Raw genomic sequence first — 25,940 nt, 5'->3', positions numbered from 1 at the left:
TTTTACTTTCTGACCCCTGGAATTGACACCTCTGCTTTCTTTTGCATAACATAAGAGAAAATATTTTGAAGGATACCACCTGTTTTGGTATGAAAATATTTCTAAATACCAATTCAGATTCAGCTTCTGAAAAAAAAAAAACATGGCAGATTAATTAATTGGCACATCATGTAATTAATTACATTAAAAATTGTTATCTCTTGACAGCCCTACATATCATGTAAACACTGTAAAAAAATTCAGTGGCCCCTCTAAACTGTTGTTAGTGAAGCATCTTTCTGGGTCTGATGGAGGACTGTTGTGATTGATTAAGAAGTCAATACGTGCAAAAAAAAAAAAAGCTTAATGTGCTTGCAATGTTGTTAGTGTCCATGACCTTCACATCACCCCATGTGGTATGGGTCGATAAATAGAAAGCATGCCGTGAGTTGGGAAAGACAAAATTAGTTTGTGTTGACTGAACTACAGTCAAGATTTGAAAGGATTGAAAAACACAGAGGTTTCAGTTTGTAGATGTCAGTGTCTGTTTGTAAAAATCACAAATTCATTTTTGTTAAAAGTACATGCCTTGAAGCATTTGCTTTCACTACAATCTTTAAAGGCAAAATTCTAGTTTTTGCCTACTCTATTAAATAAAAAAATGATGGTAAAAGTATGGCAATCTAAAAAACAAATACGCAATATTGCTTGTCATTAAAATAAACATAATCCCTCAATCATAAACAAAGATGAATGTAATTTCACAATTTAAATGTGAGTGAATATGTAGCTTATGATGACTGACCCTAAAAAGCCTAATTTAAAACAACAACAACAACAAGAAAAAAATAACACCCACAGCTCAGATGCATTTCCACTCTTTTTCATTCCTCAAAAGCCATCCTGAAATCTCCAGAAAATGCAAAAAAGGTCAGCCTTTTGGATTTTTAAAACCCCTTATCTAGCACCGGCCCGTGGGCAGGCAGTAGGGGCGTGTTTATAATTTTATTAACTTTGTTTATAACAAATATTCAATCAACTATCATAAAGTATGCATCAATTGAAAGCTAAAACACTCAAGAATCACGTTCTGAACTCGTTTTTGCAATCAATACACCAGAGAGGAAAGGGTTAAATTAAATACTGACTGACAGACCCTGTAAATATGAACAAAATGAACGGCAATACTTATCTTTTATCTCCTATGGTTCAGATCAGTTCGGACGAATCCAAGAAACACCAGCATACATTTCAATGTAAGGGTCTACTCTTCAAAATGCATCCCACTTTTTAATCCAAAACAACGAAAAAATAGGGAAAAATACGAAATATCCTCCTTTGTTTACATAAGCGGTTCAAGTTAGAGCAATGCATCATGTTCACTTTCAATGAAATAACAATTCTAATCTGTATTCCAATGTTCAAAAACGATCTCTCCCCCGTAGTTTAGACTGTTGGCGATGAAATGAGTCCTTCCACCTTTCTCTCCTTCAAATCAGAGCCTTTGAAATGACCAAAATATCAGGGGAGCGTCGTTACATGCTGCCAGACCTGTCACTCTCGCACCCTGGTTTTTGAGAGGATAAAGGCCAACTAATGTCTGGTCAGCAAAGTTTTGATTGATGGGAGTATTAACCAACTAAAACACGATATCAGTGAATGACAGTTTGCTTAGTTTACGTATGCAGAGCCTTCTTAAACTAGTTCATCCCCTGTGCGCTCTTGGATTTTACGCACAGCCCACAGCCGCGTGCACAGGTTAGCTGCTATTGTTTTGCTACACAGAGTTTGTTTCAACGCAGAGACTTTCTCCAACTTTAAATTTGACAATCTCCATCATGGATCGTCGACTAAACAAACGTTTTTGTGGTGTTGGGAGTGAATTGGACGCGGTGACGACATACAGTAAAGAAGAAAGTAGAAAGAAGCGGAGAGAGGAGCGAGGAGACAGAGAGTCCACGGTGTCGAGCGTCGATTCGGCCTGTTTGTTCATGGACTCGATCCAGCTTTAGAATGGTAAGTTTAATCGCATTGTCTTGACTTTTTATGTTTATGAAGTATTGGCATTTTTCCTGTTCATGTCATGTTTTTGATTATAAAATGACAGTGGAGATGACTAGCAAAGACACGAAGCTATATGAGTAGTTAGGTGATACAGGGCTGTATATTATGTACAATGTATGATCTGTTATGTTTTCCCCAATATCTGTTTGTCTTCTGTTTGATGTTAAATGTCACTGTAAGCTTTTATGAAAGTTGAATGAAATAAAAAAATTAAAAAGGGCTGTATATTATACATAAAGACATAATATTTATGTCACACACACATATGATGCATTGATATAACAACAATGGAAGGAAAGGATTATAAGTCAGGTGAAGATGTTTTGATTATAAAATTACAGTGGAGATGACTAGCAAGATATGTAACAACAGTGATAGGTTTATATGAATGAATGGTGCATTGAATATAACAACAATGGAAGGAAATGAATACAAGATGTCAGGTAAAGATATGTGGAAAAATATATAATTATTACAAAGCATTTATAATGCTGAGCATTATAAGCATAAGATATTTGACAAATAGGCATTTGTTATTGTAATATGATGTAATCTTGATGCTCCTAATAATAGTTTGTCTCTAATATTTGACTCAAACTGAAATCCTCTTTTTTGTGTGTTCCTGTGCTGTCAAATAGGCCTTCAACTGAAACAGATCAGGACTGGAATCCAGAGTCCAGTCCTGAGCGACGAAAGAGACCACAGCAGTCTTCTTCATCTCCATCTGAATCTGCTTCAGCTAACATTACCAGAGGTACAGGGAGAGGGAGAGGGAGAAGGAGAGGGAGAGAGGGAGCCAGTCAGTACCTACTGTGTCTCTTAGCACCTCACAGTGCTAAGACAGTGAAAGATGGCACAATGTTGATGAGGATGTTTTTGCTATTAGAATTGTTCAAAATGAAGAGTATTTTGTTCAAATGTTCAAATGTTGTGCTGTAATCATTTTTTGTTGTGTGCTTTGATGGGCAGAACAGTTCTGAATTGATATACATGTATGTTGTATGTAGTGTTTACTCCTTATGTCATTTGGTTACCAGGTGTCCATTTGGAGTCTCCAAATGGCCTTTTGCAAAGGACGCCTAGACTTTTCTTGAATAAAAGCTTACAGAAACTACATTTTTGGGAGTATCATCTTCAAATTTGAATCAAAACATGGTCAGACCTTCAGTTTTATCTTTATGGTGTTTTCAGGCCACTAACCTAAAAGTCTGATAATTTTTTCCCTAAATGAAGTTCATTCAAAGAAATCGTTAGTCAATTTACTGTAAATTCTACCTTGTTTTACTCTGTTCCTGTGCAACTTTGAGTTATTATGACTCTTGGGTAACAAAGTTTCAAGTGTCTAGTTTAAAAAAAATATCAGAGTTATGAATGTGGACCTTATGGTTTAGGAGCTACAGACATTTGTATTTGGGTATGTCGTTTTCAGAAAATTCTCAAAAATAAGGGCGAGGTTAAGCCCCTTGACAAAAGAAAACTCATTTTTGATCTTTTGTTTGGAGCTAAAGAGCACCTAGAATTTTTTTTTTCCAAACTGATTTAAAAGGTGCCTGTCTCATCTGTGGATCACTTTGTAGTTGATGAGACATGTTTGAAAGATTTAGCTACCTGAATGGGACCCTCAAAAAGCAATTTATTTTCCTGTGATTCGCAATTCTTCCTGTTTATAGCATCAGAATGAGTTTCAATACCTGATGAATGAGAATCACATTCTAATTTGTCCAAAGCTTGTTAGAAAGAGATAAAACTGTGATTTGTGACTTTAACAAACAACAAGCTCAATAACAGGGCCGGAGGAGAATTACAAACAGCCTGTGTTAAACTACTTTTCCATGAGCTTCTTAATTTTTCATTTAAAAATCCCATTTGAATGTCCTTAAAAAACAACAACAGCAATACGTTTGCTGTTTGAACGTGCCTTTTCTCACATGTTTAAGCCTTAAATCTTTATATGTACTTTGTTTTGATGCATCTTTGATGAATGTTTGTTTGTTTGATTGTTTGTTTCATTTTAAATCAATTTATCTTAAATCCTGAGTACAAAAAAGCTAGAATTTCCACCATTAGTATGATTAAATTAATCAATTTTTATATCATATGGTCTAGAAGACTGAACCTGCTATACAAAAGGCTAATTGTTTCAATTTAGCAAAAACATAATCTCCCGAATTCAAAATCTGACCTACACTTGCACATCTGACTCTCCTTGGTAATAGACTGCTGCAGGGATGATGTCATTTTTTTTGGCCAAAACCTCAAAAGAAGTTAAGAAGTTAGCATTGTAGTACTTCTGGTTCACTTGTTTTTTTTTTTTGTTTTTTTTTTTTGTTAAATGTCTGAAATAAGGTAACACACATTCAGTATATTTGTATGTTTTAATCTATGACAGTAAATGCATCAGTAATTCTTTAACTCACTTTTACAGCTTTACTGTTCATTGCACTCTTGCAAATTAAAGCCGGGTGCACACCGTACGATTTTGGCCACGATTTGGCCATCTGAGGCAAATTTTGCAAATCCTAAAAAAATAATCTAATCCTAGGCTAACATCTGAAGTCTTTGATCGTTAGTTTTACATTTTCACCGACAGCCGATTAATGACGGTTGCGATCAAATTTGACCTCCAACGAAATTCTGGCAGTGTTAGATTTGACTAAGTCCTGCAGTGTGACCTCTCCTACAATTTATCAACAAAATTAGGACTAACATCTAATGTAAACAACATAAAGTTACTCATCAATCAAGCAAACAAATATAAAACGAGCATAAAGACAAGATATCCCACATATAAATGCATAAATATGACTAACCTTGTGCCCTTTTCAACTAGGTAGTTAATAAAAAATCATAAAAACTAACAACATTACAACAACAGTACAAATATGGATTTAAGTAAAATACCATAAAATAAGCGTTTCACCAATGTCTGGGGTCCTTCATTTCAGAGTCACACTCAGGACCTTCGGGTCCAAATAGGCCGGAAGGGTGGGATTCATATTTATTAAAAGAAAATCATCATTTTTTTTTTTACTTGTTTTTTATAATATTTTTCTTTTCTTTTTTGGTGTTTTGAGAATTTTATGATTTATAATTAATATTTATGCAATAAATATGACCCATTTCCCCCCAGTTTTCCCCCCATTGAATATAATAGAAAATTATTTTTTAAAAAATATATTTTTTTTATTTTTTTTAAAGCTGTATTTCATTTTAGAGTCAAGCCTAGACCTCATGAAAGCAATTTTTGAAAACAATCAAATTCATGAAAACAAATTGTAATCGTGACATTGCTGAATGGCTAATCCCAACGTAAAGAGAGTTGCAGTAATGCAACCTTGAAAAAATAAATGCATGTATTACTTTTTCGAAATAAATGTCTTTACTTTTGATTGTAGTCTTAGCTGAAAAAAGCAGGATTCCACTACTAAATTTATTTGCCACTCAAATTTCAAAGATTCATCAAATACTACACCCAAATTTCTCACCCACGGCTTCACACAAGAAGACAGACCACCAAAATTTACTTTAGGAATGGTGGTCTGGTTTAGTATATTGGTTTAGTATATTAAATGTCTTCATTCATTCATTCATTCACAACTTGTTAACTGTAATTGATATTTCATATTCTTTTCTATTATTATAGTATTATACATAAACCATATGCTATTATCAGTATAGTATTATTATTATAGTATTGTACTTATGATATTATATAATTATACTATTCATTTCTATTTTATTTGATGTATTCTCTTTGTTTATTTTATTGACTATATACACTAAACTATTTACTATTACTTCTCAATTTATCTAATATTTACTATTTGCATTCCACTGTAGTTGTACCATATCATATGTATTACCATAAAGGATCCATCAGTTATCTTTGTCATTGTATATTTGGAGTATCTATCTGTAAATATCTATCATTTTATTGCTAGAAAAATACAAAAAGCAGCCTGCCGGTGTTATTTGTATTGGCCGATTTGTTTCATTTTCCTCAATGGCGATCAATTCTAAGCACAAGAAAAGCTAAAATCAGTTTAACCGATAACATTGAATGGGCACAAATGCAATTTAAGCCCTCTAAATCAAGGAAAATCTCGATAATTAAAGGCAAGCTAGTAGATCTTAGGTTAGATTCAAGATGGCGCCGTGGATGGCTGCCTCGGTGTGGAGCTCTCCAGCTATTGTGTTGTTTTTGTTTGTTTGTTCCGCGTTTAGTCATTCTTTTCCTATCAGTTTCATTAAAGACGAACTACTGGACATTAGGAAACACACACCAGAAACCTTTTCTACAGTTTTTGATTATTCGGAAGTTTTGCTGGACATTCTCGTCGGAGGGGCAGCGGTGTTGTTCAAACGCGCGTTCAGACGCAAACGCGGGAAGCGTGCCGGCGCGCTGGTTAAACTCCACGAGCGCGGCCTGCGCACTGCACTCCCCAGAATTCATCTCGTTAATCTTCGATCCCTTCCTAACAAAACGGATGAACTTCTTCTCCTCACCCACACTAACAAGGATTTTTTAAACTCTGCTGCTTTGTGCTTCACTGAAACCTGGCTGAGTGAAGCCATACCGGACAACGCAATACATCTGCCGGGCTTCCAGCTGTTCCGAGCGGAAGGCATCGCGGAGCTAACGGGGAAAACGAGAGGTGGTGGATTGTGTTTCTACATTAACGAAAGTTGGTGTTCAGATGTAACAACACTGAAGAAGATGTGCTCTCCCAATTTAGAGGCACATTTCATAAACTGTAAACCCTTCTGCTCGCCTCGGGAATTTTCCTCTTTCATTCTCGTGAATTTTTACATCCCTCCAGACGCGTGCGTGAGCTTGGCGCTACAACAGCTGGCTGAACAAGTAGCTGAAACGGAACAAAGGTACCCAGACTCTCTTTTAATCATTCTTGGGGATTTTAACAAAGCAAATCTTTCCCGTGAACTACCAAAATACAGACAGCACGTTACATGTCCCACCAGAGACAGTAATATACTGGACCACTGTTACACCACAATAAGAAATGCGTATCACTCGGTCCCACAGGCAGATTTGGGGCTCTCTGATCACTGTTTGGTTCATCTCATACCGACCTACAGGCAGAAACTGAAATCAGCTAAACCTGTAATAAGGACTGTAAAAAGATGGACTAATGAAGCAGAGCAGAATCTACAGGCCTGCTTTGGTTGCACTGATTGGACTGTTTTTGAAGCTGCTACCAACGATCTGGATGAGCTCACAGATACTGTAACATCATATATAAGTTTCTGTGAGGATACATGCATTCCTACCAGGACATTCTTATCATTCACTAATGATAAACCATGGTTTACTGGGAAACTCAAACACCTTCGTCATGCCAAAGAGGATGCTTACAGAAGTGGGGATAAAATCTTGTATAACCAGGCCAGAAACAGATTGACAAAGGAGATCAGAGTTGCTAAAAGGAACTACTCTGATAAACTGAAAAAACAGTTTTCATCCAACGACCCATCATCAGTCTGGAATGGCCTGAGGAACATCACCAACTACAAGTCACCATCCCCTCGATCTGTGGACAATCAACACCTGGCTGACGATTTAAATTCATTTTACTGCCGGTTTGAAAAGTCCTCATTCACACCTCACACCCGGTCTGATCTGCACTTCACACATTCACCATCACCTCCTGCACTCACATTATTACTCCCCCCTCCTGCCCTCCAACCTGAGCTTAAGGTCTGTGTAGAGGACGTGAGCAGAGTCTTCAAAAAACAGAAGACTAGGAAAGCCTCAGGCCCAGACGGCATCTCATCTGCTTGTTTAAAAGCCTGCGCTGACCAACTGGCCCCGGTCTTCACGCAGATCTTCAATAGATCATTGGAGCAGTGTGAAGTTCCCTGCTGCTTCAAACGCTCCACTATCATTCCTGTCCCCAAAAAACCCAAAATCACTGGACTTAATGACTACAGACCTGTCGCTCTCACGTCTGTGGTCATGAAGTCGTTGAAAGACTGGTGCTGGCCCACCTGAAGGACATCACCGGACCCCTGCTGGATCCCTTTCAGTTTGCTTACAGAGCAAACAGGTCTGTGGATGATGCAGTCAACATGGGACTGCATTATATCCTGCAACATCTCGACAGACCAGGGACTTTTGCAAGGATCCTCTTTGTGGACTTCAGTTCGGCCTTCAATACCATCATGCCTGATCTTCTCACAGCCAAACTGACCCAGCTCTCCATGCCATCCGCGATCTGTCAGTGGATCACCAGCTTCCTGACGGACCGGCAGCAGCGAGTGAGACTGGGGAAACACACATCCAAGACACTCACAATCAGCATTGGCGCCCCCCAAGGGTGCGTTCTCTACCCCCTGCTCTTCTCCCTGTACACTAATGACTGCACTTCTAAAGACCCCACTGTCAAGCTCCTGAAATTTGCAGACGACACCACTGTCATCGGTCTCATCCAAAACGATGACGAGTCTGCTTACAGACTGGAGGTTGAACAGCTGGCTGTCTGGTGCAGTTATAACAACCTTGAGCTGAACACGCTCAAAACAATGGAGATGATCGTGGACTTCAGGAGGAACAGCCCAGCCCTCCCCCACTCCCCATCATGAACAGCACTGTGGAAGCAGTGGAGTCATTCAGGTTCCTGGGCACTATCATCTCTCAGGACCTGAAGTGGGACAATCACATTGACTCCACTGTGAAAAAGGCCCAGCAGAGACTGTACTTCCTTCACCAGCTGAGGAAGTTCAACTTGTCACAGGAGCTGCTGATTCAGTTAAACTCAGGCGTTATTGAGTCTGTTTTATGCACTTCCATCACTGTCTGGTTTGGTTCAGCTACCAAATCAGACATCAGGAGACTACAACGGACAGTCCGGACTGCGGAGAGGATTATTGGTGCCCCCCTGCCATCCCTCCAGGACCTGTACTCTTCCAGAGTGAGGAAGAGAGCAGGTAAAATCACAGACTCCACTCACCCTGGACACCTCCTGTTTGAACTGTTACCGTCAAGACGGAGACTCAGATCACTGGCCACTAGAACATTTCGGCACAGGAACAGTTTTTTCCCAGAGGCCATCTCCCTTCTGAACAGTTAACATATCTCCCAAGGCATATGCCTGTAAGTGCAATACTCCCACTGTTTAGTGCAATATCTTAAAAATTCATTTTTATATTTATATTTATTCATACTATACAAAATACTGTAAATATGTTCATTATCTGTAAATGTTTATTCTGACAAAACCCAACTGTGACCATATATTTTTATAGTATTTTCATATTTTTTATAAATGTAGTTGTATAATTTGTATTACTATTTGTATTACTATTACTTGTTGTATCTGTATTTGTATATGTGCACTGGAAGCCTCAGTACCAAGGAAAATTCCTTGTGTGTGCAAGCACACTTGGCAATAAAGCTCTTTCTGATTCTTCTGATTCTTCTGATAAAACATTCTTCATTAATGGTGAGGCAATACCAACAGTTTCTGAGGAGCCAGTGAAGAGTCTTGGTGTCACGGAACGTGCAAGATAAAAAAAGGTGTGAGGACTCAAATGCAGAGAATGGCAATTTATTACAAAAATAAACAAACACAAAGCAAAAACCCACGAGGGGGAAAAACACAATAAATAAGAATGAAACAACTGAACCTTAACATGAAGTGGGGAACGGGGAATCACGGGGAACAGGAGACATTAGACAACGATCCGACAAAGACTGCAAACAAGAGGAGACTTAAGAAGGGAACAAATCAAGAGGGGACAGGTGGAAGAACTCAAACAATAATCAGGTAACGAGGGGGAGGGATCAGACAACGACCAGAGCACATGGCCCAAAATAACAAAACACCCATGTGCAACACAAGACAGGACAGGCATGTGACACTACCCCCTCCCCACGGAGCGGCTACCAGACACTCCATAAGACCAGGGTCGGACAGGAAGGAAACACCAGGGCAGGACGGAAGGAAACACCAGGGCGGGACGGGAGGGACAGACCGGGGCGGGACGGGAGGGACAGAACGCTTACTCCTGGGAGGCCAGGGCGAAGCAGACAGTCCATCGGGCGGCCAGGGCGAAGCAGACAGTCCATCGGGCGGCCAGGGCGAAGCAGACAGTCCATCGGGCGGCCAGGGCGAAGCAGACAGTCCATCGGGCGGCCAGGGCGAAGCAGACGACCCCTCGGGCGGCCAGGGCGAAGCAGACGACCCCTCGGGCGGCCAGGGCGAAGCAGACGACCCCTCGGGCGGCCAGGGCGGTGAAGACCCCTCGGGCGGCCAGGGCGGTGAAGACCCCTCGGGTGGCCACGACGGTGGCTCAGGAACAGCAGACACCGGCTCAGGAACAGCAGACACCGGCTCAGGAACAGCAGACACCGGCTCAGGAACAGCAGACACCGGCTCAGAAACAGCGGACACGGGCTCAGGAACAGCGGACACGGGCTCAGGAACAGCGGACACCGGCTCAGGAACAGCGGACACCGGCTCAGGAACAGCGGACACCGGCTCAGGAACAGCGGACACCGGCTCAGGAACAGCGGACACCGGCTCAGGAACAGCGGACACCGGCTCAGGTACAGCGGACACCGGCTCAGGTACAGCGGACACCGGCTCAGGTACAGCGGACACCGGCTCAGGTACAGCGGACACCGGCTCAGGTACAGCGGACACCGGCTCAGGTACAGCGGACACCGGCTCAGGAACAACAGACACCGTCTCAGGGACAGACACAAGAACTTTAACAGTCACAAGAACAAACACAAACACAGAAACAAACACTGGCTCTGGCGCTGGAACAGGCGCTGGCTCTGGAACAGACATTGGCTCCAGCTCTGGAACGGGCACTGGCTCTGCCTCCGGCTCTGGAACGGGCACTGGCTCTGCCTCCGGCTCGGGAACGGGCACTGGCTCTGCCTCCGGCTCTGGAACGGGCACTGGCTCTGCCTCCGGCTCTGGAACGGGCACTGGCTCTGCCTCCGGCTCTGGAACGGGCACTGGCTCTGCCTCTGGCTCTGGAACGGGCACCGGCTCTGCCTCCGGCTCTGGAACGGGCACTGGCTCTGGAACGGGCACTGGCTCTGGAACGGGCACTGGCTCTGCCTCCGGGTCTGGAACGGGCACTGGCTCTGCCTCCGGCTCTGGAACGGGCACTGGCTCTGCCTCCGGCTCTGGAACGGGCACTGGCTCTGCCTCCGGCTCTGGAACGGGCACTGGCTCTGCCTCCGGCTCTGGAACGGGCACTGGCTCTGCCTCCGGCTCTGGAACGGGCACTGGCTCTGCCTCCGGCTCTGGAACAGCAGACACTGGCTCCGGCTCTGAAACAGGAGACACTGGCTCCGGCTCTGGAACAGCAGACACGGGCATGTCCAGGATCCGAGCCAGACGCTCCAGATAGTCCGTGAGTGCCTTGGCGGCCACACAAATGGGCATTTCCGGATCTGTCTCAGACTGGGCAGACGGGACGTGAACAGTCTCTTGCTGGGCAGACGGGACGTGAACAGTCTCTCGCTGGGCAGACGGAACGTGAACAGTCTCTCGCTGGGTAGACAGAACGTAAACAGTCTCTGGCATGGCCCCTCTTCTCCGCTGAGTCCTCATTTGGTCGGATCGTTATGTCACGGAACGTGCAAGATAAAAAAAGGTGTGAGGACTCAAATGCAGAGAATGGTAATTTATTACAAAAATAAACAAACACAAAGCAAAAACCCACGAGGGGGAAAAACACAATAAATAAGAATGAAACAACTGAACCTTAACATGAAGTGGGGAACGGGGAATCACGGGGAACAGGAGACATTAGACAACGATCCGACAAAGACTGCAAACAAGAGGAGACTTAAGAAGGGAACAAATCAAGAGGGGACAGGTGGAAGAACTCAAACAATAATCAGGTAACGAGGGGGAGGGATCAGACAACGACCAGAGCACATGGCCCAAAATAACAAAACACCCATGTGCAACACAAGACAGGACAGGCATGTGACACTTGGGAGATGATACGATGGGGATCTAAAGGACACAGATCGAGTGGGAGAAGTTAGACGACAAGCAGTGGAAGGGTTGAAGAGCATAAACAGCTGCACTCTACCAGGCAAACTTAAACTCTGGTGCTTTCAGTTTGGTCTACTTGCAAGGTTGCTGTGGCCACTGACTGTGTACGAGGTTTCTTTGACAACAGTGGATAAGCTGGAAGCGTTAAGTTCATACATCAGGAAATGGTTGGGAGTTCCACGCTGCCTCAGCAGAGTGGTACTTTATAGTAAAGGAATATTGCAGCTGCCAGTCTCTGCTTTAACCGAGGAGTTTAAGAGTGCCTAGGTCAGACTGGAAATTACCTTAGTAGAGTCACGCAACAAATGTGTAAGCACCTGTGTTAAAAGCTGGTAGAAAGTAGTCAGCAAAGAAATCTGTGGAAGAGGCAAAGGCTGCCCTTCAAATTGGTGATATTGTGGGACAGGTACAGCATGGAAGAGGGGGTTTTGGGCTCAGTTTAGCTCCTCCTAAATGGCACAAGACAGCCCCAGCTCAAAGGAGGAAGCTGGTAGTCAACGAGGTGCGAAAGCAGGAGGAGAGAATGAGGTGTATAAAGGCCATTTCCCAGGCCAAGCAGGGAGAGTGGATGAGATGGGAGAGTGAGGAACAAAGCAAGATGGCTGGAAAGACCCAAAGAAGTAGAATCAGTTTCCTTATCAGGTCAACATATGATGTTCTCCCATCACCACAGAACCTAAACCTCTGGGTAGGAGAGGATCCCTCTTGTCCTTTCACCTGCCACATTAAGGCATATTTTGACAGGATGTAAGGTGGCTCTCAGCCAAGGTCGGTTTACTTGGCGCCATGACCAAGTGCTCCGATGTTTGGCTTTAGCATTGGAAGACAAGCGTAACATGACCAATAAGTTGCCACCTCTTCTAGCAAAACATTACACACAGAAGACAATATTTCTCCGCCCAGGCGAGCAACCACCAAGAAAAGGTGTTAAAACCAATTCTCGCCCAAGACAACTGGAAGCTGCTAGTATGGAGCTAGAAATGTGTCTTTATTACATGCGAGAAAATAAATGATCTGAGAGAAAAAAAAAGTTTGAGAGAAAAAGTTATCACACTGATAGCAAAAAAGCATTTCATGAGAGAAAAAAATAATATTTGAGAGAACAAGTTTTCATACCAATAGCAAAAAAGAATATTTGAGACTAAAAAAAGTTTTGAGAGAAAGTATTTTCTCATAGAACATCAAAAAAATAGAAATTTGAAATTTTTAAAATTATTTCTGAGAAAAGAATCTCTCTCAAAATACTTTGAAAAAAATCTCAAATATATATGTTTTGGTATCAGTGTGAAAACATTTTCTCTAAAAAAAAAGTGTTTCTCTCAAAACGCTTGTCTTTGCTCTCGATGCAATTTTTTGCTCTTGTGTCAGGATTTTGCTTTAGCTGTGAAAATTGTGTCATGGGCAGGGCCACGCTCTTTTTTTCCTATTGGAACGTTCCTGTTGGCCAGTTGGGTGAGCATCATCTTTACACCATTGTTCGCGTTCGGTTCACCTAGATAGATGCTCAACTTAGAGCTTAGATCGGGCCCAAAAAATCAAGCCCGACCCTACCCGAGCCCGTGCACGTTGTGTCCGAGCCCGGCCCGACACATTAACTATAATTATGAGCCTGATTTAAACCCGACCATTTTAATACGTGGCTCGTTATAACTGACGTTCTCAACTACTTTCTATGTTACTTTCTCCTCCTCCTCCTCCTCTGTTCTGCACCTCCAAATACTTTCAAGTTAGCCTACGTGTCGCCATCATACACATCAAAATAAATGCTCCTGATAAATTATGTGTTATTAAAGCATTAACACACAAACCACTGTTATAACATAAAATCAAGAAATCAACACATATGTCTGTGATTGGCTACATCGCTCAATGCTGCAAACATGTTATTAAACAAAACTCTGGCCTGTAAATCATTTGTATTTTGTTTTAGTTGTTCTTGTTGCTTTTCTGCACAGATGAATAAAAATGTATTTGTTTTTATGTTTTATTCATAGATATTTCTAGTTTGCGCGAGTCCCACAAATCGTTTTATTCTCCCGGAACCCACACACACAGATGACTGCATTACAGCCCGCGCCCGTGCTCGCACTCGGCCATCAAATCTAGTCCCATGCCGCACTCTTTTGCATTGAGAGTGCAAGTCTCTAGATCAAAGGCCTGGCCCGGCCTGAGGATAGTGACGAGAAATATCGTCCCGACCTCGGGCTCGGGCAGAGAATCTAAACTCTAAGGAAGAGGAGGCATCTATCTAGGTGAACCGAACGCGAACAATGGTGTAATGATTCAGTTCGACTCCCAAGACAAGATGATAATCACCCGACTGGCCAATAGGAACGTTCCAATAGGAAAAAATTATGTGGCCCCGCCCATGACACAATTTTCACAGCTAAAGCAAAATCCTGATATGAGAGCAAAAAATTGCATGAAGAGCAAAGAAAAGCGTTTTGAGGGAAACACTTTTTTTTAAGAGAAAATGTTTTCACACTGATAGCAAAAAATATATATTTGAGATTTTTTTTCAGTATTTTGAGAGAGATTTTTTTCTCATAAATAATTTGAAAAATTTCAAATTTAGATTATTTTTATGTTCTATGAGAAAATTATTTCTCTCAAAACTTTTTTTACTCTCAAATATTTATTATTTTTTGCTATTGGTATGAAAACTTTTTCTCTCAAACTTTTTTTTTTTTCTCAGATCATTTATTTTCTCGCATGTAATAAAGACACATTTCTAGCTCCATACTTAGGGACTGGAAAATGCTGGCTGATCTTGATCAACGGCTTATTTTTCCACCTGAGATTGCCACCACTAACCTCTGACCAGATATTGTTTTGTGGTCTGGATCAGCACGCATTGTTCAACTGATAGAGTTAACAGTGCCATGGGAGGAGTGTCAGCAAGGATGGAGTGTCTGGGTTTATCCAGTGGAAGTGGGTTGTCGAGGATTTGTGGCACACTCTACAACCCGGTTCCTCAGAGACGTCGGATCCAGTGGCCAAGAGTTGCGTCGCACAGTAAAGAACTTATCTGAAGCAGCAGAGAGGAGCAGCAACTGGCTGTGGTTGAGACGGAAAGACTCTGGCTGGCTGTGTACAGGCCGCCACGCTACGGTTTCGAAGAATTCTTGAAAAACTCGAAGAGTCTGTTTATTTGTGAACAACGAGGAAGGAGCAACCTCAGCAGCAGGAGGGATGTAAAGGTCAGTAAGCTGGGCTGAGTTGAGTGGGGTACGGGAGGGGGGGGGGGGGGGGGGGACTCTGGGACGCCAGAGTCACTGTCGAGACCTCTTGAGGTGTCATGGGCTAGTTGACGAAACACTGAGGACGGAAGGTGCCCACTTGAAGACCCTAGAGATATCCCCTACTCGGCTCAATCCAGACGGTTGTCATGCTGATCCACTGGGGAGACTGCACTGTGGTTGCAGCCATTGTGTGTGTTGACGCGTTTAACACCAGACAGAAGGAGATTCACATCACCATTTGGAAAGAAGCGTAAATGGATGGAGGAGCATAGGTTACTGTAAAGCTACGTCTTAGTTGGTGCTTATCTTGGCGAAAGCCGAGTACAAATCAGCATCAAGTTTTAACATCTACTCTGGTGTAATGGAAATCATTATTAACTGATCCAAATATTCATAATCAATTATAACAAGTTATGATTGATTATTAATATTTATTTAGAGCTAATTTGCTACAATATTATTGTTTTATATGTATAAATGTTAACTTGATTTCTTTTCTAAGAATAATTAAGCACCATTGTAGCAACATTGTGACATGAAGTATACTGAATAAAACTGCCCTTCATAGTAACGTTATGGCTCGTTTCCACTGAGCGGTACGGTATGGTACAGTTCGGTACGGTACGCAATTATTTGCGTTTCCACTGTCAAAAGTTGTGAATGGTACCAAAAAGCCGAACTTTTTGGGTACCCTTCCGTTGGGGTACCTAGCACAGTGGAACGGTACTCAAGGGTGGAGCTAGACTCACTGCAGAACGCTGATTGGTTGACAGAGTATCGTCACTTGCGCGTGCTACAAGGGGAATGACAACAAAAGCAGCGCCATTTTTTTAATATACAGTTAGAATATAATACTACGGTTATTCTTTCACGAAATGTAGTTTTAAGAGTTTTTCAGACGATAATGTAGTTGTTTAAAGCTCAAATCTGTGGTTTATTTATAATGATTTGATTTATGATAATTTGATCCATTCCAGGCGATCACCGGGCGCTCGGCGCTCATGTTCCCCGCCTGGAACAGCCTATCCTCGGCTAGTCGTTCTGACGTTTGCCGCTGACTCTGTAGTGGTAATTCGTCTTGTGTAAATTTAACGGGTGATCTTTGGTCTCATGAATCGATAATTCGTTCCCTCGCCAATCGTTTTGGCTGAGGGCTAAGTGAAGTTTCATATATTTAGGCTATATAACTTTTCCGTTGTAACGTTAATGTTAGACCAGCGCTGAATTTGTATATTTGACTGAATTTTTTGTTTTATCTCTTATTGTATAGCTTATTGTAACGTTACCTTTTACTTATACTTTTATAATGGCTATTATTGCTAAAACTGAAATTTAACTGGGTTGAGTTTTGTCATTTTTTATTTTATTAAGATTATCACTGTAATGTTGTTTATTGCAACATTTGTACAAATGCAAATATTGCCTGGAATATGTTTAATATTTTTAAAATTTAAACGAAAAGATGCAGGGTTGTGTTTTATATTTAGTTTTGTTATAAATAGGCTAACGTTAAACATGCAGTAAATAATATAATCAGGTCTATACATTGCCTGAACCACATTTGTGTGCCTGAAATGTTTATAATGTATTTAAATGAAAACGAAAAGGGACAGAGTGGTGTTTTATAATATATTTCGTTTTATTGTTGCCTAAAATGTACATGCAGAGCGAGCTGAGTGACGCTTTCAAGAACGCGCTGTTCCATTTGAAGAATTACCGGACTCGCGTCCTCGGGAGTCCTTCTGCTGAGAACTTTACATACTTGGTATTGAGAAATGCCTACTGTCGGCGCTTGTCTTCTTGTGACAAACATGCCGAGAAGCAAGGACAAGATCTGCTGTATGCCATCCATTAGTGTTTACTTTGTCGCTTTCTTCTTCGCGCGAAAATGACGTTGATCGCTTCTTTCCTACAAACACCACGCCTATCAAGTAGGGTACTGTTGGCGGTGGAAACGCTAGCCGGATCATGGTTTACTGACCCCAACCGAACCGTACTGTACCGTACCGTTCTGCTCAGTGGAAACGAGCCATTAGTGTTAATCCTCTCCACTAGTTGACATGCCCCCCCCCCCCCCCCCCCGCTTTCTTCTTCGCGCGAAAATGACGTTGATCGCTTCTTTCCTACAAACACCACGCCTATCAAGTTGGGTACTGTTGGCGGTGGAAACGCTAGCCGGATCATGGTTTACTGACCCGAACCGAACCGTACTGTACCGTACCGTTCTGCTCAGTGGAAACGAGCCATTAGTGTTAATCCTCTCCACTAGTTGACATGCCCCCCCCCCCCATATATAAAAAATATAGTAAGTGAACACACCTAAAAAGCTATCCCCTTGGAATTGATAAGTCAGACACATCTGAAGTTAATTGCCAACAATGAGAAAGTCTGTAGCCTTCTACATAGATCTTTTACTTGCATATTGTTTGCAATTAACTTAAGATGTGTCTGATTTTTCAGTGCCAAGGGGATAGGTTTTTAGGTGTGTTCCCTTACTATATAAGGTCCTCCTCAAAAAATTAGCATATTGTGATAAAGTTCATTATTTTCCATAATGTAATGATAAAAATTAAACTTTCATATATTTTAGATTCATTGCACACCAACTGAAATATCTCAGGTCTTTTATTGTTTTAATACTGATGATTTTGGCATACAGCTCATGAAAACCCAAAATTCCTGTCTCAAAAAATTAGCATATTTCATCCGACCAATAAAAGAAGTGTTTTTAATACAAAAAAAAAAGTCAGCCTTCAAATAATTATGTTCAGTTATGCACTCAATACTTGGTCGGGAATCCTTTTGCAGAAATGACTGCTTCAATGCGGCGTGGCATGGAGGCAATCAGCCTGTGGCACTGCTGAGGTGTTATGGAGGCCCAGGATGCTTCGATAGCGGCCTTAAGCTCATCCAGAGTGTTGGGTCTTGCGTCTCTCAACTTTCTCTTCACAATATCCCACAGATTCTCTATGGGGTTCATGTCAGGAGAGTTGGCAGGCCAATTGAGCACAGTAATGCCATGGTCAGTAAACCATTTACCAGTGGTTTTGGCACTGTGAGCAGGTGCCAGGTCGTGCTGAAAAATGAAATCTTCATCTCCATAAAGCTTTTCAGCAGATGGAAGCATGAAGTGCTCCAAAATCTCCTGATAGCTAGCTGCATGGACCCTGCCCTTGATAAAACACAGTGGACCAACACCAGCAGCTGACATGGCACCCCAGACCATCACTGACTGTGGGTACTTGACACTGGACTTCAGGCATTTTGGCATTTCCTTCTCCCCAGTCTTCCTCCTGACTCTGGCACCTTGATTTCCGAATGACATGCAAAACTGAGCAACAGTCCAGTGCTGCTTCTCTGTAGCCCAGGTCAGGCGCTTCTGCCGCTGTTTCTGGTTCAAAAGCGGCTTGACCTGGGGAATGCGGCACCTGTAGCCCATTTCCTGCACACGCCTGTGCACGGTGGCTCTGGATGTTTCCACTCAAGACTCAGTCCACTGCTTCCGCAGGTCCCCCAAGGTCTGGAATCGGTCCTTCTCCACAATCTTCCTCAGGGTCCGGTCACCTCTTCTCGTTGTGCAGCGTTTTTTGCCACACTTTTTCCTTCCCACAGACTCTCCACTGAGGTGCCTTGATACAGCACTCTGGGAACAGCCTATTTGTTCAGAAATTTCTTTCTGTCTTACACTCTTGCTTGAGGGTGTCAATGATGGCCTTCTGGACAGCAGTCAGGTCGGCAGGCTTACCCATGATTGCGGTTTTGAGTAATGAAACAGGCTGGGAGTTTTTAAAAGCCTCAGGAATCTTTTGCAGGTGTTTGTAGTTAATTAGTTGATTCAGATGATTAGGTTAATAGCTCGTTTAGAGACCCTTTTCATGATATGCTAATTTTTTGACACAGGAATTTTGGGTTTTCATGAGCTGTATGCCAAAATCATCAGTATTAAAACAATAAAAGACCTGAAATATTTCAGTTGGTGTGCAATGAATCTAAAATATATGAAAGTTTAATTTTTATCATTACATTATGGAAAATAATGAACTTTATCACAATATGCTAATTTTTTGAGAAGGACCTGTATATATACATATATATATTGTGATGAGTCTGCAGAAAGCACTTCTGCGTTGTCCTGTAATTTCTTCTCATTCAATCAGCAGCCAGGAGCTAGTGCTGATCAGCCACACCTGCGCTTCGTTAAGAAGAGAGAATGTAAGCAGAGCAAGAGAATGAAAGGGTGAGCTTCCCATATCCAGATCTTCCTCCGTGGTTTTTTATAAATCCATTAATTGACTTACATATACAGCAAATAATCAAAAAGAAATCTAAGCAAGCATACATGGGAAGAATAGCAGAAAATTATATAGAACAGCAATATATAAATAAATGCATGATCTTTACAGATGGCTCTAAAGATCCAGAGACTGGAAGGACAGGAGCTGCAATATACATCCCAGCATACAAAACAGGCATTAAAAAGAGAACCTCAGATCATCTGTCAGTATACAGTTGAGCTAATGGCCATATTGATGGCATTGCAGTGGATAGAAGGAAACAAGGAAGGCAAGGTGGTCATTGACTCAGATGGGCAGCGCTTAGTAGTATTAAATCTGTTAAATCCTGTAGGTTAGATCTGGTATTTAGTATTCATAACTATATATATAGATTATATCATAAGGGTTGGACTGTCTGCTTTGTTTGGGTTCCTGCCCATGTAGGGGTAGGAGGAAATGAAGAGGCTGATATTCTGGCAAAACAAGCACTCAAATCAAAGTCGGTTGATATACAGCTTCTGCTAAGTAAATCTGAAGCTAAAAAGGTCATTAAAGAGCAAATGCAAAAAATATGGCAAGACTACTGGGAATTAAATGAAACTGGAAGACATCTTTATAATATACAGAAACATGTTGGTCTGGGAAGAAAACTGGGTGGGTGCCGGAAGACAGAGACAGTCTTTACGCGCTTAAGAATAGGACACACAGGTCTTAACTATTCACTTTATAAAATAGGTAAACACCCAACTGGACAATGTATAAAATGTAATAGTCTAGAGACCATTCTAGAGACCATTCAACATGTGCTGTTTGAGTGTAGAGGTTATGTGGTGGCAAGGAGGAAACTAGCAGCAGCTGTAAAGAAAGCTAAGCTTAGATTCACTGTTGAGAATCTCCTTGGGAATAAAGTATGGAGAATATCAAAACACCTCATTAAATATCTGAAAAATACGGGGTTAATGGAAAAAATATAGTTTTTTTAAATTTTTTTAGTAGGGTTTTATGGTAGTTTGCACAAAATCTGTTCCACACTCCAGTCCGGTAGGTGGCGGTAATGCTCCTAAATGCTGGTTGCCAACCGCCAATCAAATCAAAGAAGAAGAGGAAGAAGAAGAAAGGGGCCGTTTCTCAAAACCAAGAATGCAAAGAACGGACTTGTGTTCTTGGGGAGAACGCTCTTGCTAGTTGTTCTTGGAAGAATGAACTTACAAGGTGACGAGCACACAGAACGCTGCTGACAGTTTGAGGCGATGTGTTCTTACTGGTATTGCGCAATACCCCGCACAGCGCCGTCTTCAGTACCCAAACATAACAAGAATTATTGATGATAACAGCCAGGTTTTTAGCATGACTGGCCGGTTGGCTCGCTAGCTACACCCACGTGCGCTTATGGAGATTCTTCACTACCGAAAATGTTTGAGCATATTTTCGATTCGCCATAAATTTTCGTAAAAATGGCAATATTTGAAATCAACACAGTAGATTTCTCGCATCAAATGCTCTCAGAAGTGAATTTAGTGATGAAATAGCATACGAAATTGTAGAAAAACGACTTACTGTTGTTCTGCCTTTCTGCTCCCCGCTCCTTCCTTGAATGCCGAAATGAATGCTGGGATATTTCTGCCGTCAAGTTCACACAAGTTACCAACCGATGCATCCTCGGTAAAATGGGCTTGTCAAGAACACTTCCAGGATTTTTAACCGTTCTTGCCAAAATGCAAACTTGTGTATTGAGACAGTACTTGGGCAGCGACAGATGACGTTTCACAAGTCCACAAGAACACAAGTACAGACAAGAACGCATATTGAGAAACGGCCAGGGTGAGCTAGTTCTCCACTGCAGGTAATAACAGTGTTTTCTCTTTGTCTCTACTTCTCCAGATTCAAGTGAGGATTAACCGATCAGCACTGGCCTTCTAACGCTGGAAAGCCACAGACCTTTTCTGCACCTTTATTATTTCATCAACCTTTGAGTACCATAATTCCCACGTTAAAGACATTACTTTCTGTTTAATAAAAACCCTCCGGGGACTTGTGCACTGCAAATCAGTTTGATCTGTGTCCTCATTCAGCTTGCCACAATATATATATATTAGGGGTGTAACGGTTCACAAAATTCACGGTTCGGTTCGATACGATACACTTGTGTCACGGTTCGGTTCGGTACGGTTTGGTACGTTTCCGATACAGCAAAAAGAAAGAAATGCCAGAGAAATTTCCTTGATTTAATTTTTTTTATTATATTTTTATTAAAACTAACATCATAAAGTATGATATTTTTTAACTTTGAGCAATGTTGGAGCTATACTTGACTTTTCTTAGGAGCATATAAAACAAAACAGCTCCTTGGACAAAATTAAATGTAATATTGTAGTAGGTTTATTTTAGTTCAGATTAACATTTGAGGGCAGCAATTGTATTCATAATGTCAAAATAAAACCGACGTGATGTTACTTGAAAGCATTATAGCCTACTATTCCTGCCAAACTTCCATGGTTACAGTTAGTAGTGTTACTAAAGTAAATCCATGGTGAATATTGCTGATCTGTGGACACTGGATAGTTCATTCATGGCACAATGTTTCTTCCTGGTTTCCACGTCAGCGCTGTTTGATCCGTTAATAACGGAGAAATGCGAATGTTTCTCACTAGATCTCGCAGCGATGTTATTACTTCAGTGGCGAAGTCAAATGCTTTCTTTACTGGATGTCTCAGCGCTGTGTAGTAACAGTGCTGCTTGAATAAGATCGGCTCGCGCTGCATTGGTCCAGACTGATAAACGGTCCGTCAACCACACAATAAACGAGTAGCTCAGTTTCGTTCCGCTTACATTACATTTGCCATTTGATGTTGAGCAATGTTGTGGTCACGCCAGCGTCTCTCACATTATGAGCGCGCTTGCCACGCGCGACGCGCCTACATTTGAAATAACGAAATTTTGGTCGGCAGGAAAAATGGTCCAACGAACCGTTCGGTTCAAAAATGCGTACCGAAAACCGAACCGAAAGCCTCGTACCGAACGGTTCAATACGAATACGTGTATCGTTACACCCCTAATATATATATATATATATATATATATATAGCCATATTTTTTTTATTCCTATTCCCATGCACAGGTGTTTGTCTATATGAAATGTCACAATTATAGATTTGTTTAAGTATTAGATAATGTTGATAACCTTGTGAACTGGTGAAATGCTTTCTTATCAAAGTAACTTACACATGTCCTGATGGACCCTACTGTGTACAGTTATGCTGGTAGTGGGGTAATGTAATAATGGTTATTGGGTTGGGCTTGAACTTAAAAAGGGAAATCGTAATGCTTTAGTATACTAAGACATTATGGATGGTTTTGTACCATGCTAATCTTTTTTATTTTTTCCTCAGGTAATCTTGCTTTTGCAGTTCTATTTAAATAAACACTGCTCTAAGGTAAGAATGGCTGATCAAATAATTGTTTTAAAATCTAATCTGAGACGCAAGGCATTTAAATCAGTGTTTAATTTGCTGCAAGGTATTGAGAAGGACAGTAAGCTTGTTGATGATGATCTGACTGATGACCACACTGTGCATGACTTATACTTTGTTGTAAACTGTGACAACAGTGATGACTTGATTGCGTGACTGGAACTTTGACAGTGACTGTAATGATAGAGATGGCCCTTCTGAGCATAGACCTGACCTTGCTGATGATTTAGTAAATTGGGCTTTGGAGTTTAATATCACCATGGTTGCACTTACTGCCTTGTTGTCTATCCTACATTGTCACCATCCAAATTTGCCAAAGGATGGGAGGACACTCCTCAAAACAGTCACCGACGACAAAATCCTACCTGTAGCAGGAGGTGCCATTTTTTTACTTTGGTGTATTGAATGCTATAACAGGCCTTCTTGAAAATTTTTGGATGAAACTCCCTAGGAAACATTGCCTGCAGTGACAGTTAAACTTTGACGGGCTCCCATTGTTTAAGAGAACTAACCAGCAGCTGTGGCCCATTCTAGGTTTATTTAAGGAAGTAGGTAAATGTCCCTTGACACCAATTAAACACCTGATTTGTGTTTTTGGAGGGGATATCAAACCCAAATCACTCACTGAGTACTTGAGGGACCTGGTGAGTGAGTTGAGTAGTCTTCAGTCCGGGTCCGGGTTTTGGTTCAAAGGAAAGCTGTTTTTTTCTGCGAGTCTGTTCTGTTGTGTGTGACGTTCCAGCCCGGGCTTTTGCTAAAGCCATGAAGAGTCATTCAGGCTATTCAGCTTGTGATAAATGTGTACAGACGAGTGTATATATAAGAAATCGCAATACTTTTCCACAGACTGAATCCACCTTAAGAACGGATGCTAGTGTCACAGGTCGGGGCGGGCCAATCAGGCTGCACCCGCCCCTGAGAACCTTACCACCCTTGGGGAGTCGGACAGAGGCCAGGCAAGGAGGACAGACAACAAGACTTCAAGTACCGGTATTTTATTGAATATAAAATTGAATAGAAGCTTTAAAATGGTGAGTCTTCTGGGCAGGGTCATTCCGTCCGGCGGACCCGCCGAAGGCCCACAGAGTGCAGTGGAGGGGGTGCTCTGGTAGCAGCTTGGCTGTTTTCCAATGGAAAGGACGAGTCGGGCTCACGACTAAGAGGAGGCTGCTGCAGGACAATTCAGGTGCGTATTTCGGGGGACACACCCCCTTCTTCCCAGGGAGAGAACGGGCCGGGACTTACGGCCAGAGGAACTGTGATGGAGCAGTTGAGGTGCGTGTTTTGGCTATGTACTCTTCTTCGCAGCGAAAAGCAGACAGAGAACTTACGGCTGGGGAGCTTCACTGCAAAGCCGTCGGGTGAGTATACAGGCACGAATTCCTCTTGAAGGGCCGGCAGACACAAAGCTTACGGCGGGAGAGTTTCGCTGCAAAGCAGACAGGTGAATATACAGGCACGTAATCCTCTTCTTCTACACGTGACAGACAGAGAACTTACGGCTGGAGGGCTTCACTGCAAAGCAGTCAGGTGAGTATACAGGCACGTAATCCTCTTCTTCAGGTGACAGACAGAGAACTTACGGCTGGAGGGCTTCACTGCAAAGCAGTCAGGTGAGTATACAGGCACGTAATCCTCTTCTTCTACAGGTGACAGACAGAGAACTTACGGCTGGAGGGCTTCAAAGCAGTAAAGCAGTCAGGTGAGTATACAGACACGTAATCCTCTTGAAGGGACGGCAGACACAAAGCTTACGGCGGGAGAGTTTCGCTGCAAAGCAGACAGGTGAATATACAGGCACGTTATCCTCTTCTTCTACAGGTGACAGACAGAGAATTTACGGCTGGAGGGCTTCACTGCAATGCAGTCAGGTGAGTATACAGGCACGTAATCCTTCTTCACAATAATCTGTCAGAATATACACTCAAATGTCTGTGGAGTACAACAGTGTTAGCCTCTTCTTATGTCTTTAGAACATGATAAAAAACTCAGGTAAGTAATGGACATCCAGCGGGTTTAAGTTCACACTTCACACATCAAAACAGTGCATCACATCACTTCCTCTCTACAATTCAGCACTCAGTGGAAAATACATATATAGATGGCCGTCGCCCATTTTCTGACCTGGCATTCACATCAGAGAGTCCCACAGACACGAGAGAGGAGGATGGAAATTGATTGGACTACTCACAGTCTCTCACCAACGATCTTACTATTCAGCGATTCCCTCCTTCCGGTTGAGTCGGCGTACTCTTTCTCCCAAACTCACAGTGCCGTGCCCGTTTGCCGGCCCCACTACCTCTTCTCCAACACTCACGCTTCCTCCGAGATCACCGTCCCCAAAACGAACTGTCCTTTGGTCTGTACTCTCTCCTTTTATCCTCCCCTAATGGCAACGTGTCCAAATCGCAGGGCTTCAATCCCCTCATGCAGAGCTGCCGGCGATTTTAGCTAATCACCCCATTCGCGGGGATTTTTGCGCTAACCCGGAACTAGCCCGGTGTTCCGTTGTTATGGGTCCGGCGGGAGGCAATCTCGGCGAACATTAGTTCCGCCTTACAAGGAAAAAAGTTGGAATTCCGTCACCTCGTGACACTAGTTTCAGGCAAATGTTGGATGAAGATCATCATGTAGCACAGTCTCCTCTGACTGGACTTGGCATCGACATGGTACTTGATTTTCCTCACAATTACATGCATTTTGTGTGTCTTGAGGTTGTACGTCGGTTGTTTGACCTGTGTTGTAGTGGGCCTTTGCCAACTTGCTTGTCTGGTCAGCTGGTTAAAGCACTATCTCAGAACCTACAGGAACTGAAGAATAACATTCCGTGCGAGTTTGCTAGAAAGCCTAGAGCTTTTGAGGAAAGAG

General features: G+C 42.3%; 1 long non-coding RNA gene across 1 annotated transcript; it reads left to right on the top strand.

Annotated features, from left to right (window-relative positions):
* The first annotated feature begins 1,712 nt into the window (after window positions 1-1,712).
* Window positions 1,713-2,969, top strand: LOC143708827 (uncharacterized). The gene is made up of 3 exons (XR_013193664.1): window positions 1,713-1,999; window positions 2,236-2,355; window positions 2,682-2,969. It is a non-coding gene; the product is annotated as an uncharacterized LOC143708827 (long non-coding RNA).
* The last annotated feature ends 22,971 nt before the right edge of the window (window positions 2,970-25,940 follow it).

The sequence above is a fragment of the Siphateles boraxobius genome, unplaced genomic scaffold (genome assembly GCF_051911475.1).
Source record: "Siphateles boraxobius isolate OS27281-9 unplaced genomic scaffold, OSU_SipBor_1 43, whole genome shotgun sequence".
In the NCBI taxonomy this organism is placed as follows: Eukaryota; Metazoa; Chordata; class Actinopteri; order Cypriniformes; family Leuciscidae; genus Siphateles; species Siphateles boraxobius.
Note: the sequence above shows the minus strand (reverse complement) of the source record. Positions and strands in the feature narration are given on the sequence as shown.